Source organism: Lepisma saccharinum, chromosome 9, assembly GCF_977018435.1.
Source record: "Lepisma saccharinum chromosome 9, izLepSacc3.1, whole genome shotgun sequence".
Taxonomy (NCBI): Eukaryota; Metazoa; Arthropoda; class Insecta; order Zygentoma; family Lepismatidae; genus Lepisma; species Lepisma saccharinum.
The window spans coordinates 6697232-6710319 of NC_139237.1; the positions used below are offsets into that span (position 1 = coordinate 6697232).

At 37.7% G+C, this 13088-nt stretch overlaps 1 protein-coding gene across 1 annotated transcript in view; it reads left to right on the forward strand.

Annotated features, from left to right (window-relative positions):
- LOC145992323 (uncharacterized) overlaps nt 1-13088 on the forward strand; it is a 797619-nt gene that overhangs the window by 32412 nt on the left and 752119 nt on the right. The window contains exon 2 of the mRNA XM_083128704.1: nt 2715-2767. The gene's annotated coding sequence lies outside the window, so the exon portion shown is untranslated. The remainder of the gene's footprint in view (nt 1-2714; nt 2768-13088) is intronic.

The following is a 13088-nucleotide window of genomic DNA, read 5'->3' on the forward strand; positions in this document are numbered from 1 at the left end:
GGAGGTAGCTGGTAAGTGAAATAAATGTATTACTACTATTTTGTAAGCATCATAGATCTCACATAGGAAGAAAATTAAGAAATTTTCAAACGCGTTTTCGGGAATCTTGTTTGTTGCACTTCCATATTTGTTTTGTATATTCAGGCCAGTGTTGCCATCTGGTGAGGTTTTGTAAAAACATTCATCTCGACGTTGTGGGGTAAGATGGCGCAATGTTGAGTGGGACAGATGGCGGCACCTTTTTATTTAAAAAAAAAATACAAGGTCAGTAATTGCTACAGAGTCTGATACTATCGTTTTATCACTCATATACCAAATGTTCTACTCGTGTCATTACCTCAGCCGTTACTATTTCCACTTTTTTACAGAAATATGCCAAGAACGCGCCAGAGAACAAAAGAACGAGCATCTTGGACGGAGGAAGACATCAAAAAGCTGCACAGCGTATGAGTAATTTGAAGATGAAAGTGCGGGAAGCAATTCGATAATTCCACAAACAAGTCTCTATCTGTGAAGGCGACTTCTTTCCAAGAATTTATGGAATTGCCGGATTTAAGGCTACCGGCTCATGTACACCTTCGCTTATTGAGTTTGAGTTTTGGCTTAATGTCCACGTTATGCACATGAAGGCTAATTGGGAATGGACCTACAGTTTAAAGTGGAATCTGTACCACTTGTGCCTCCACCCGGTATTGAACTCCTCTTCGCAATGAAAATAAAAGAGTGCCTACAACTGTACCAAGAGTTAACGTCCACAGCAGACTAGATTCAATTCCTCAAATATACAAGCTGGTTTCATGAAACTTGCTCAGTTTGTCATGATAAGTGCTCTGCGTATGGAAGAGTGAAAACATGGAACCACAGGCTGTTAAGAAGAAGCTGTGAGGCGCTAAACTGTTCTATTCAGATCGTATCCAGGTGGGACAACTGGCTAAAAGGTACTAATTTTTTCGTGCATATTGTCGCTACATGGTCATACAGAACTTAGCCATCGAACATTTGTATTGTTCCTCAAGAACTGAAAAATGATGTAAAGTACAATGAAAATAAATAAAGTGATAAATAAACAGCTTTTTTGCGTTAAATGAAAATGTGCGCCATCTGTCCCACCTTTGCCCTATAACTTTTGTTGTTTTTATTAAAATTGGTGTCTCATTTTTCCTGTATGTGTTTTATATTCAATTAAGAGTTTAGGTAACATTCTTAACCTGTAAAATATTACAATAGGAATTATAGTTTTGGGGCATCCACTGGAAAATTGTATTTATTTATTTACGACTTTGTTTACATGGCGAAGTTAAGGCATTAATGCCATATCTTCCACTTAACCATTAATTACAGTGGTCATTATTTTTCTCTACAATTAATTGTATACAATTAGAAAAAAGATAAATGAAGAATGAAATGATAGAAATGAAATAAAGATAAAATAAAAGTAATACAGTTTGCATAAGAGGAGTCATGTCATGCCGTGGATTAACCATTAGTTAAAGTGGTCATTATTTTTTACTAATACAATGAAAACGATAACTCAAGGGTAAAATTAAATATTACAAAATGCAGTTTTTATGCGTGGACACACACACATACCCAGAGAGAAAGCAAATTACGTGACCTAAAAGCCTTATGCATTATTTTCTGGGAATTCAATCTGGGTCCAAATTTTGAACATTAATTTTTGAATTAATTAATTTTGATTTAAGGAAGAGGTTTCGATTTCGGGGGACAGTCTGTTTCAGTGGCCTGCAGGAGCTACTATATAATAAAGAAGAATCCCACATTATAAACAAATAATAGATATATATCGCATCTATTTTAATCGACGTGTCACTCGACTTCGTTTACTATTTCAGCTTTTCGAGTTGCCCTCCAACAGGACAGTCACTAAATCTCTGGTTACCACCATTTTGGATCTGCACCATGAGATTTCTTACAGTGATGGAAATTTCATCGCTTTAGAAAATATTATCTTCTCAGAAAGTTTCATGTTGTACATATAAGTGTCCTGGACAAACTACCTCATTACCGACAGTCTGGTTTGATTCTTTGTGTGGATATGGGTTTGTCTTTATGGGTGTGTCCTTGTACATTCGATTTATTCAAACAGAGAAAAATTCATGGATCCATAACATTCTAGGTTATATTATTTGAACCCATAAAGGTTCGAATATTCAATAAGTAACGAGATTAATTTTATATCAAGGAATACAAGTACATACAATATATAGTCGCATCAAAATAACTAATATCAAAATAATGATTTATTTTATGATATTGGATAATTCGTATATTTGATTCAGTGATTTAGTTTATTTTACTTCGCTTTTTTGCCACTTTTTGCTAATTTCAAAGATGAAGATGAGTGATGATATAATGAAATTGATAAATGCCCTCTTACAAGAACACCCATTGCCGAGCAGGGATTCGAACTCGGGACCCCTGGCGTCGTGCTTACCACTCCGCCACACAGGCCCGGTAATTCTCATGTTTGTTTTGTCTTGCAAATCAAACCAGAACCGAAATATTTGCTTTCAAATCGTAGTAATAAAGGTTGTGTCATCTTTATAGATTATGTTAGCAAGCAAAATCATCTCCTAAGTCACAATAACGTGTTGTGTCAATAATACAGTGTGGATTGGTACTATATTGTGTTTTATGAAAGCTTACATTATGCCTACGACATAGTATTCATATTATTCTCTATTTACTTTCAGTTTCCGTAAATAATTTTTCGCTTCTTCGTGGGTCCGGAAGGAAGGGGAGACAGGTAGGTTCTCTTTTGCTGTCACCAGCGTAGCTAGTGTAAAAACCTTTGTTTTTATAATTAACTTTCTACTACAAACACATTGTGAAATGGAGAACATGATCAAGGATTTCCTCGTGAACTGTGCTTGGTTAAGAAAATATCCTTAATGTCCATTCCACACAAAGTGGTGCGATGAAGATTTGGTAAGATTGCTGACTCATTTTAAAATATCCGATTTGGAATAGGATTTAACTTATGTATTTATCTACCCAACATTTTTCAGTAACTGTTCCTTTACCCTGAGAGTCATTGGCGGCGATTAGGGGGTGCGAGGGGGCAGTTGTCCACTCACTTTCGCCACTTTTGCTCCCGGACTATGCTAAACCTTATCTAGAACGGCAAATATACTGTCTTTACCCACTTAGTTTTGGTACCTTGCCCCCCCCAAGCCGATTTTGAAACCCAATCACCGCCACTGCTGAGTGTTTATCCCCTTGCTGCCCCAAAAGAGCAATAAGTTACTAGTCTGGTTTATAAGATGGATTTAGAGGGCTTCAGTAAGTTACTAGTGCCTAATAATAATTACTAACACATTCCCGCCCGTAAACTACCATGGTCGTTTTAATATGTGTGTTTGTATTTGCCTGTAAACGACTAAGGTCGTTTAGCTGCGGCGTCCATCAATTTGTTTTGTTTTGTTTGCATTTTCACCTCCGATATTGATTGGCAAACGAGAATGGGTGCACTACGCATGGACGTCCGGAATGGAGGACCAAGGCCTAACAGAAAAATGAATGCCCACCTAAAAATTATACATTTCACACATAATTTCATTTTAGTCGCAGTAATTTATGTTAATTATTATAAATTCGTTGAAGGAACATGATAATTTCGGACTGAAATAGTGTTTTTGAGGAGCATCACTATTATGGAGAAAAATATCACTGAAAAAGAAATACTTTGCTTGCCCCTCACTTGAGAAAATCCTGCGGACGTCCATGGCACCACGTAACTTTGGCGGGAAGTTCAATGCTGTACCCAAGAACATGCCCAGAGTGCCAAATTCGTAAGGGCTCCAGGGGCCCAACACATTCGTATCCATGCAGGACCAATGGTAGAGGACACTACGGGTCCCGGGTTCGAATGCCGGCCTGGGCATGGATGCTTGTGAATGTCCATTCATCAATTTCATCATGTCATCACTCATCCCATCTTTGCAAATTAGCCAAAAGTGGCACAAAAAACGAAGTAAAATAAAGCAATTCAATCAATAAATCAATGGTAGGGGACACCAGCAGGATACCTCGAAGAAGTCAGATTCCTATTGTGCTGATTGAAAATACTAAAGGTAAAGGTAAAGTGTTCCCCTGTGCATAGCACCACGCCATGAAGGCGTATAGGGGGTGTGGGGGTAACGCCCCACACTTTCTTGATCCGGTCGTGAGTGGGGGTGATGTGATCAGCATCACGCCCCTGACCGCCTTTACCCCCCAGGGTTTCCCCCAGGTACCCATGTTATTCGACGCTGGTTAGGCGCCGGGGCCGCTTCCACCGTTAGAAAAGTTCCCGGATTTGAACCGACCGGGGATCGAACCCGGGACCTTGAGCATGGTAGTCAGACGCGTTACCGACTGAGCCACCGCGGCCACTACTACTTGTTAATGTATTTATCCATCCACCACGGCCTCACACACAACTTTACCTATTTCACTGCGGATCCAGTACAAAGTATAGTTTAAATATTAATTTTTTCCTAACTGCATTTTTTATAAAATATGTATAATTTGAAAAAAAGTATTGTATTTTGATTCAATACTTCTCAAAATAAATTACTGCGAATAATACTAAATCTTCCATCATAACCCTGTAAGACCCTTAAATTAGTATGCAGTTAGGAATTAACACATGCTCGATTTCGGACATAGTGGAAGTGATGTGATTAGCACCACATTTTCTCACCCACGGCTTTTCTCTTAGATAGATCTATCTACTGATGCTTTTTCCCGGCATTCTGTGAAAACACATTCATTGTTGCCTAACCAACCTCCGGCGGCAAAGTTGTATACATATATATATATATTAACAAATTCCAGGTTAATAGGACTATTCGTTCATGATAAGAGCATGCACTTTGCAGCGTTTCGCCGCTACTCTGGTAGTTAAACTATTGTTTCTAAACAGATTATCTTTTACGGCTGTTGGACTTTATCACTTCATAACAACACTAAGCTTATCTTCAAACATACAAAGAATAACGAAACTTCACTCATTCACTACCAGTGTAAATGCACAGAGCCGCATATGCAACGTCCGCTCTTCACGGAGAGTTAAAGACAGAGAAATGTGGAGTTTCCTTTCAGCCAACACAAAACATAGCATTTGTGACAGCCAAAACGTTCAGGCTGGAAGGATCGTCTGGTTCTACAAAATAATATCTACTTTAATTCCAAGGGATTGCCACTCCATAAACTCTTCCTTTATGGACCACTGACCGAAACAAATCATGTGCTATCGATCAGTGAAAACTTTATATTTTTGATATTAATGGAAAAACATTTAAACACAATGTAATATCTTATTGTTTTAATTCAATGATATTAAGTAATCAGCAACTCTCAAATACAGAATTAGAGAATTTCTGTATTTGTATTTGTATTTTGTAAATGTTCTGAATTCGTATTATAAATGTTAACATTTACATCAGGCTTTGCTTCACTTGTTCAAGTACCCCAAGGCACTCAGTCTACCCAACAGTTCCCTTTCTGCCAGCGATCCGGTTTTCGCCAATACCGTAAATGTCGTAATACGATGCGAAAATTACATACCAGAGACCTTCAATTTCAGACGCTAACAACATCATATTTACTCGACGATTGCAAATTGCCTTCTAGTTTCCTGTTTCGAAGTTTCCCATATTGGATGGAGTTTCCGGGGAGAGATGCTCCTCTATCATGACTCTCGAGGTGTTCAAAGTGAAATACGCAAAAATTGCTAACACCAGCAGAGGCTAATCTCTCTCTCTTTCTCTCTCTCTCTCTCTCTCTCTCACTCACTCTCTCTAGGAGAAACTCTTTACACATGCTAGCTTATTAACTTCCATTTCTGGACAAACGTTTTGGCTTCTACCTCGTGAACTATAAATGACAGAAAGTTGAAAAAATGACAAAGTAGAAGATCTTATCAATGTCCAGAGTCTTATCTATTGTGATTTCAAAGTCGGGCATTAAAAACAATTTGGCGCCACCTTTATGTTATTATTTATCCTTGTTTGCTCTCCCATTTAATAATATACGCATGTAAGCAGGCACTTAAAATCTTCTAAGGGATTAACAGCAGAACGGATATCGAATTCTGTCTCAAATGCTAGTCCCTACAAGAAAACTGTTTGTGCCTTAACTATTTACTTAGTAAGATAAACTTCCCCTGCAACAAAACGTTGTTTTGTGTCTTGTGAACACAAACGTTCATTTCCATTGGATAATTTACAATTCGATCTGTGTAGCACATTGGGTATAATTATTATCATACAGAAAGCTGTTAATATGTTCTATTTTAATTTTATTTGAAAATCATTGTACGTAAAATTCTTATTGTTTTAAATTTATAAACCATAACGATAGCAGCATTATTTTACAATTCATATTATTAATCAATGTTGGAATTTCTTATGTCTTTAAACCGCTATAGAACATATACATAGATATATATATATATATATATACTCGTGGACAAAATAAACCGGACACTTGCATTTTTTGTGATAACGCATAAATTCTGATTCGAAGGCTAACTAAATGTCGCAGAAATGGAATTAAGTACGAATGCATAACCAAAGTCCGAATCTATGAATAGTGCATATGTTACGTACTACATGATATGCCAAACATTCTGTAATAGATTGCAATTCAGATGTCAAATATTAAGGTGTCCGGTTTTTTTTGTCCAGCAGTATATATATATATATATATATTTCAAAAAATAAAGTTTTGAATTTCTTTCTTCTCATCCTCCGATATTTTGACAATATACATAAACACGATTTATTCAAAATTTCATCTCAATGGAATAATATTTAGGGGTTGCGCAACACAATCGAATTTATATTGCAAATTAGCAGAATGGACATATGAACGATATGAAGGATAATGTATAATGTCATTTTCCTTGTCCAAAGGGTATAATGGTTTGAGTTGGTGTTTTAAGTCCACATTATGCACAGTAACGCTAATCAGGACTGGACCTACAGTTTAAAGTGGGATCCCAAAGGGTATAAGGTCAAAAGTTTAACATCTCTACAAGTTAAAGAGTGTCCAGTCATTTAAGGAAATACGTAAGATTATCCTCTTGTCCCGGCTTTCACCTGCGTAGAACAGGCAGCTGCACAGTTGTGAGCTGTGCTCTGTGCTTTTTGCTCTGTGTGTTTATCCGGCCTCATATTAAGTTCAGCCGCAGTCGATAGGACGTCTGACTGCCAACCGGAGACGCGGGTTTCATTCCCGGGGTGAGTGATCCAAGGTCGGATTTTTCGGGCTTCGTCCCCTGCATGTAGCGGCTCTGGGACTCAGCCAGCCTTAAATCAATGGATACCTGGGGCAACCCTGGGGAGTGAAATCGACCGTAGCGTGATGCTGATCACATTACCTCCATAATGGCCGAGATAGAGAATGTGTGGGACCCTACCCCCACATCCCCTAAATGTGTCTCCTTGTAACTGTAGTATATGGATGGGGAACTTTACATTTTTGCATTTACATATTGTGTTATTTTAGTGTTTTCAGACTGTGTTTGAAGATGACCGCTTTCTCACTTTGTTACCGACAAGACACAATACGACAATTTACCTGTTAGAAACGTCACAAGAAAGTAAAAATAAAGGGAGCTAACTCCCATCTAATCGGCAAATTCTAAATAAATATTTTTTACCACCATCAAACACTGAACTTAACTATTCGAGAGAGTTCACGAGCTGTGGCAAGAGAAATCGCATTAGTTTGGTCAAAGGCCCGCACTCCCAATCGTGATGAACAAAACTCCAATGCCAAGGTGAAAAAGCGTCGAGCGGACCAAAGAAAAGTAGCAAACCAACGAGTGGATTTCGGCGTTCCGATGAAACAGGATTCGTGGATAAATTAGGAGACTTCTTCGATATTGCTCATACTGATGTCATGGACATCATTAAAATCAACGAGGGTGGATAATTTCTTATTGGACAACGAGAAAATTGTAGACAGGGCTGTACAATGGAAGTAGACAGAACCTTTACTAAAAAGGAACTTAGAGATGAAAAGAGAAAGAAGGCAGAGATTCTCAGAATCAAACAAGAATAGCAGCGGTCGTCCACTAGTGCTAATCAATTTTTGATGTTTTTATTTACAGTCGCCTTTCTACAAGTTTTGGATAATCGCGACGATGAGGATGAGTGATAATATGATGAAATTAATGAAGTGACACTCACAACGAACACACATGCCTAGGCCGGGATTCCAACACAAACCCCTGGCATCGTAACGCGCTGTGTTAACCACTCCACCATGGAGGTTGGCAAAAAGAGCAACATTGGATGAAAGTGCTACATTGCTAAGTTTTGGTCGAATGTGAACAATTTTACACTTAGTCACACGTCCATAAGAAGGTAAAGGCAAAATATCCGCTTCGAGCTAATGACTAACATACAAAATGCCTAAGGCTAAGGCCACCTTGGGGGAAGGGGCACTGGGACGAAAGCAAGATGTATCTGGAAAAGATAAGGAAAATCGCCTGCTTGTGACAGTGTCATGATCAAACATTGATGATCAACTATTGGCAGAAGAGTAGAAAAGAGTGTCTTCTTCAAGTGGTACAGGAACATAGAAGAAAAGTACCAAGATTGTTATAAAAGTATTCTTAACAAATGATTTCAGAACACGAGTGAGGTGTTATGTATTTTATGGCACATAGTGGTTCGGATTCAACTTTAAAATATAGGCCCAGTCTCGATTATCCTTGCTGTGCATAAAGTGAACTTAAAACACCAAATAAATCCAATTATGTATTTTATGTACTTGATTTGTCATTCATTTTTTTGTTGTAATAAATATAAATATTTTCTTTAGGTATAAGAAATATGCAAACCAACGCATTATTGCCCATTTTCATACATTACGAAAATTCAATGCGTCTTCATACGTATACAGGGTTAGTCAAAAGTATCGGGACAGGCCAGTAATAACGAGACGCGTGGACGGAGGAAAATCATATGTTGCAAGTGGGTTTTGGTGCGGAAACTGCATTCAATGGCAACCATCATGCCAGCCATCTTGGATTCCGCCATATTGGATATCACACAATATTTTCAAATGGAAAGGGGTATGTTTGACACACAATATAGGCTAGAATCGTCCCACAAACAACAATCCCAACTCATTGTGGACATATCACCATTCGTGAAAGAGATAGGGTGTGCTACGTTAGACTGCAAGAAATGAGATTGCTCTGAAAGAATTGTTTACTCTATTCCTGTGGGTAACTGTACACTGCAAATTACAGAGAGCATGAACAAGAAAACATGACATTGACTTACAGAATGCCTCAAAGCAAGTGCTCAAACTGCTTCCCGTCGACTGTCTGACAATGTCAACCTATCGTAAAAACTGCAAAGTGCATGTTGTAGCATATCCCGAGAAAGTCCTCTTGTTTCGTCCACAATGCGATTCCGTAGATCATCCAGGGAGTGTGCTTTGGTGCGATAAACTTTCTCCTTCATGTGTCCCCATCAAGTAAAGCAGGGGTAATAGATCGGGAGATTGGTTTTCGTTAGTTCCCCCAGGCGAATGCCGGGATGGTACCTTACTTCGTGGCCGTGACTTCTACTTCTCTTCGTTTCTTCCTTTCCTGCCTCTAGTCCTTTCCCCGGGTTATTTTGATAGTTTGTTGAAAACAACATAATATCGCAATTAACGAATTAAAGAATGCCAGTCTAAACATTCCTTCCTTACAACAGAGTAACACACTTTTTTGTAGCTAACAATCCTATTCGACGAATTATGAGCTTCAGGTACGTATATATTTTACTTTCCCGGGCGTTACCCCCACAGCCCCTATACGCCTTCATGGCGTGGTGCTATGCACAGGGGAGCACTTTACTTTTTCTTTTTTTTTACCTTCCACTTCCACTTACCTTCCTAATAAAAGTGTTTGTCTGGATATGGACTCTACCTGCACACATCCCTTGTAGATTACAGTCAACTTCATCGAAGGTCAGTTGCATTTGTTATCGTCCTTGCAAACGTTCTGCATGTCGCTCATGTTGGTGCGTGTTGTGCCAAAGGAAGGAGATTTGTGTCCGTGTCAGTGTTCGAAATGGAGATCAGTGAACGAGAACGTATTACGTTATTAATGATGCGTGGCCATGGAGATCGGAAGCGATTGTATACCGAGGTGCGACGTTATTTAATGCTACATTCCCTGAACGTAACCCAATTTCGAAGTCAACCGTCGAAAGAATCATTCGATGTTTTGCAGCAAGTGTAAGTGTCAAAGTGTTAATGCTTTGAGGCATTCTGTAAGTCAATGTCATGTTTTCTTGTTCATGCTCTCTGTAATTTGAAGTGTACAGTTACCCACAGGAATGCAGTAAACAATTCTTTCAGACCAATCTCATTTTTTGCAGTCAAACGTAGCACACCATATCTCTTTCACGACTGGCGATAGGTCCAAAATGAGTTGGGATTGTCGTTTGTGGGACGATTCTAGCCTAAATTGATGTGTCATACATACCCCTTTCTATTTGAAAATATTGTGTGATATCCAATATGGCGGAATCAAAGATGGCTGCCACGATGGCCATACCCTCATTGAATGCAGTTTCCGCACCAATACCCACTTGCAACATGTGATCTTCCTCCGTCCACGCGTCTAGTTATTACTGGCCTGTCCCGATACTTTGACTAACCTTGTATATACCTTCACATAACATTCATCCTGACACCAAATATGTTTTTCAGATATTTACCGTTTCTGCTTTTATGAACAGCTCTAATCATTATTTGCTACCATGTATGTTACGTCATTCTTATAGCAAATCATACATAGTAACTGTTCGAAAGTAATAATAATATCTTTTGTGTGATTCTGTAGACACTTCTGAATTTGTCTTTGCCTTGGAACGAATGGCAAATCCTCTCGCTCCCTATATCCACGACTCTGCAAGTACTTAATTGTGTATATACACCATACTTATAAATTTCAACAAGATATACCTATAATACATTTATTTTCTCGTTACGAAGAACGATAACTGCATAATTTTTACTATTTCATTCTCCTCCCAGTAGTGATACAAAAATTTGTATACAACTGTGGAAAAAATACACTCCTTGAACATGTAGTTTAGTGGAATTTATTTTCTCTCTCCCAAAATTGCTTTGGAAACATTCAAAATTTCTTTATTCATTAGTGATCTACAACACAGGAATTGATTTTTATCCTTCTGCATAATGCATTTACCTTGCGAAGCGATTGATGGATGCTGGGAATGAGCAAATACATGAGCATATCAGAGGGATGCCTGAGTCATTTATCTTTGAACCTTTAAATCAGGAACATTGTTATATTTTGCAAAACGATGAGAAAGCTTTAATACTTATGACATGAAACAATTTGTTGCGCAAAATAGTAAAAACTGGTTCTAGAAAGTGCTGAAAATTGCACACACAACGGAGATTTTACTTTCACATTTATAAATGATAAATAATAAGAAATAACAATAATATCCAACTCATCTAGAAGGCCTAGGAATCGAACTCAAAGCGTGAGATTGTATGGAAGAAAAGAGTGGAAGTAATAAACGTATGAAGAGAGGTAGACATTGGTGAAAAGAAATGAATGAAATAGACTAAAGAAGAGGAGAGACATACGTACGTACATGTGGAAAAATCAGTAAAGGCAATAAAAATTATAAGAACACTAAGTGAATAAGAAAGAAGGTCATTCTGAATAAACTAACAAGAGGATATGAAACAATGAGAGGAATGTATATTAATGGAAAATCAGAATAAAATGAAACATGTAAGGAAAGAAGAAAACATAGGAGTATTAATAGTTAGAATTGAAATCCATAGGAAGAACCAAGTGAATAAGTATTATGGTTAGTTTTATAAGAAGTATATAGACTTACCAAATACATATTTAAGCTGCATATAATTAGGCCAAAATGTAGAAGGTTTTTGACGATTTTAACTCCGTGCCTCCACAAAATGTCTTTATTGAGGAGAAATAATTTCGAAAAAGTCGCAAGATGAAATAAAATGAAATACCAGAATGTGATCAAACTATAGGAATCAAGTAACCATCTGTTGCAACGTTAATAAATAAAAATGAAAATGTGAATATAAATCATGCAAAATATTTCAAATGAGAAATGAGAATACATTCGTAAAATGTGTATATTTCCTTCTTCATTTTCATTACTTTGTTTTCAAACAATTCTGTATCTGCAATTAGCAAGAGACCATACGATATTAGTAGACCTGCAAATCGAAATATATCAATCCTCGCCTGATAGGATGAAATTTCAGTGGTAACATTTTTGTTTCCTTTACTGCTTACTCTCTAAAAGCCGACATAAGTATCCCAGTGCATGTAAATCGATCCCGCCAGCCTGGGCATTTATCAGTCTGAGCACCACTTTATTGCAATATTTACGATATTTCTTTACCACTACTCTTCACATTTCATTTCTCTTTATTTTTTCACACAAACGAATATGCGTCATACTTCAATTACAACGCATTACGAATATTGTGAGTTGGTAAAAAAGCCATTATATAATATTGAAACACATGCTTTTCAAAGGGCAGATACATATACAAGAAAACCATACCAGAGAGACTATTGCTAGAGCAGAGTTGAAGTTATGTTTTTCTTTTGTTGGGAAGGCGTGTGTGGAATACTGAAAAGTCGGGATTGGGACGGGGAAAAATTTCCTTCCGAATCCCTACTTCGGAAAATAATTTCTCGGTGTTTTCTGCATTGTAAGTGTTTGTCACTTCTAAGAAACTGTTAGTTTTCATTTCAGAAATGGAGAAAAAAATCACTGAATGGAAAATGACGTAGAATTTGAGGTCTCCAGAGCGTCGGTAAATGTTTAAGATTTCCCGATCCGAACGTAGGGATTTAAAAATATCCCGTTCCGATTCCGTCCAGACCAAAAGTTTCTGTCCCGCATACTTCTACTTGAAGTGAAATGTTGGAGTCACATGTATTAAGAGCAGTTGGATGAAGAAGAAAAATGGCTTATACACAAGGAATTTCTTCTCGGCGAACTCCCATGATCCCAACAATAAACCAAAATGATTAGAAAAAT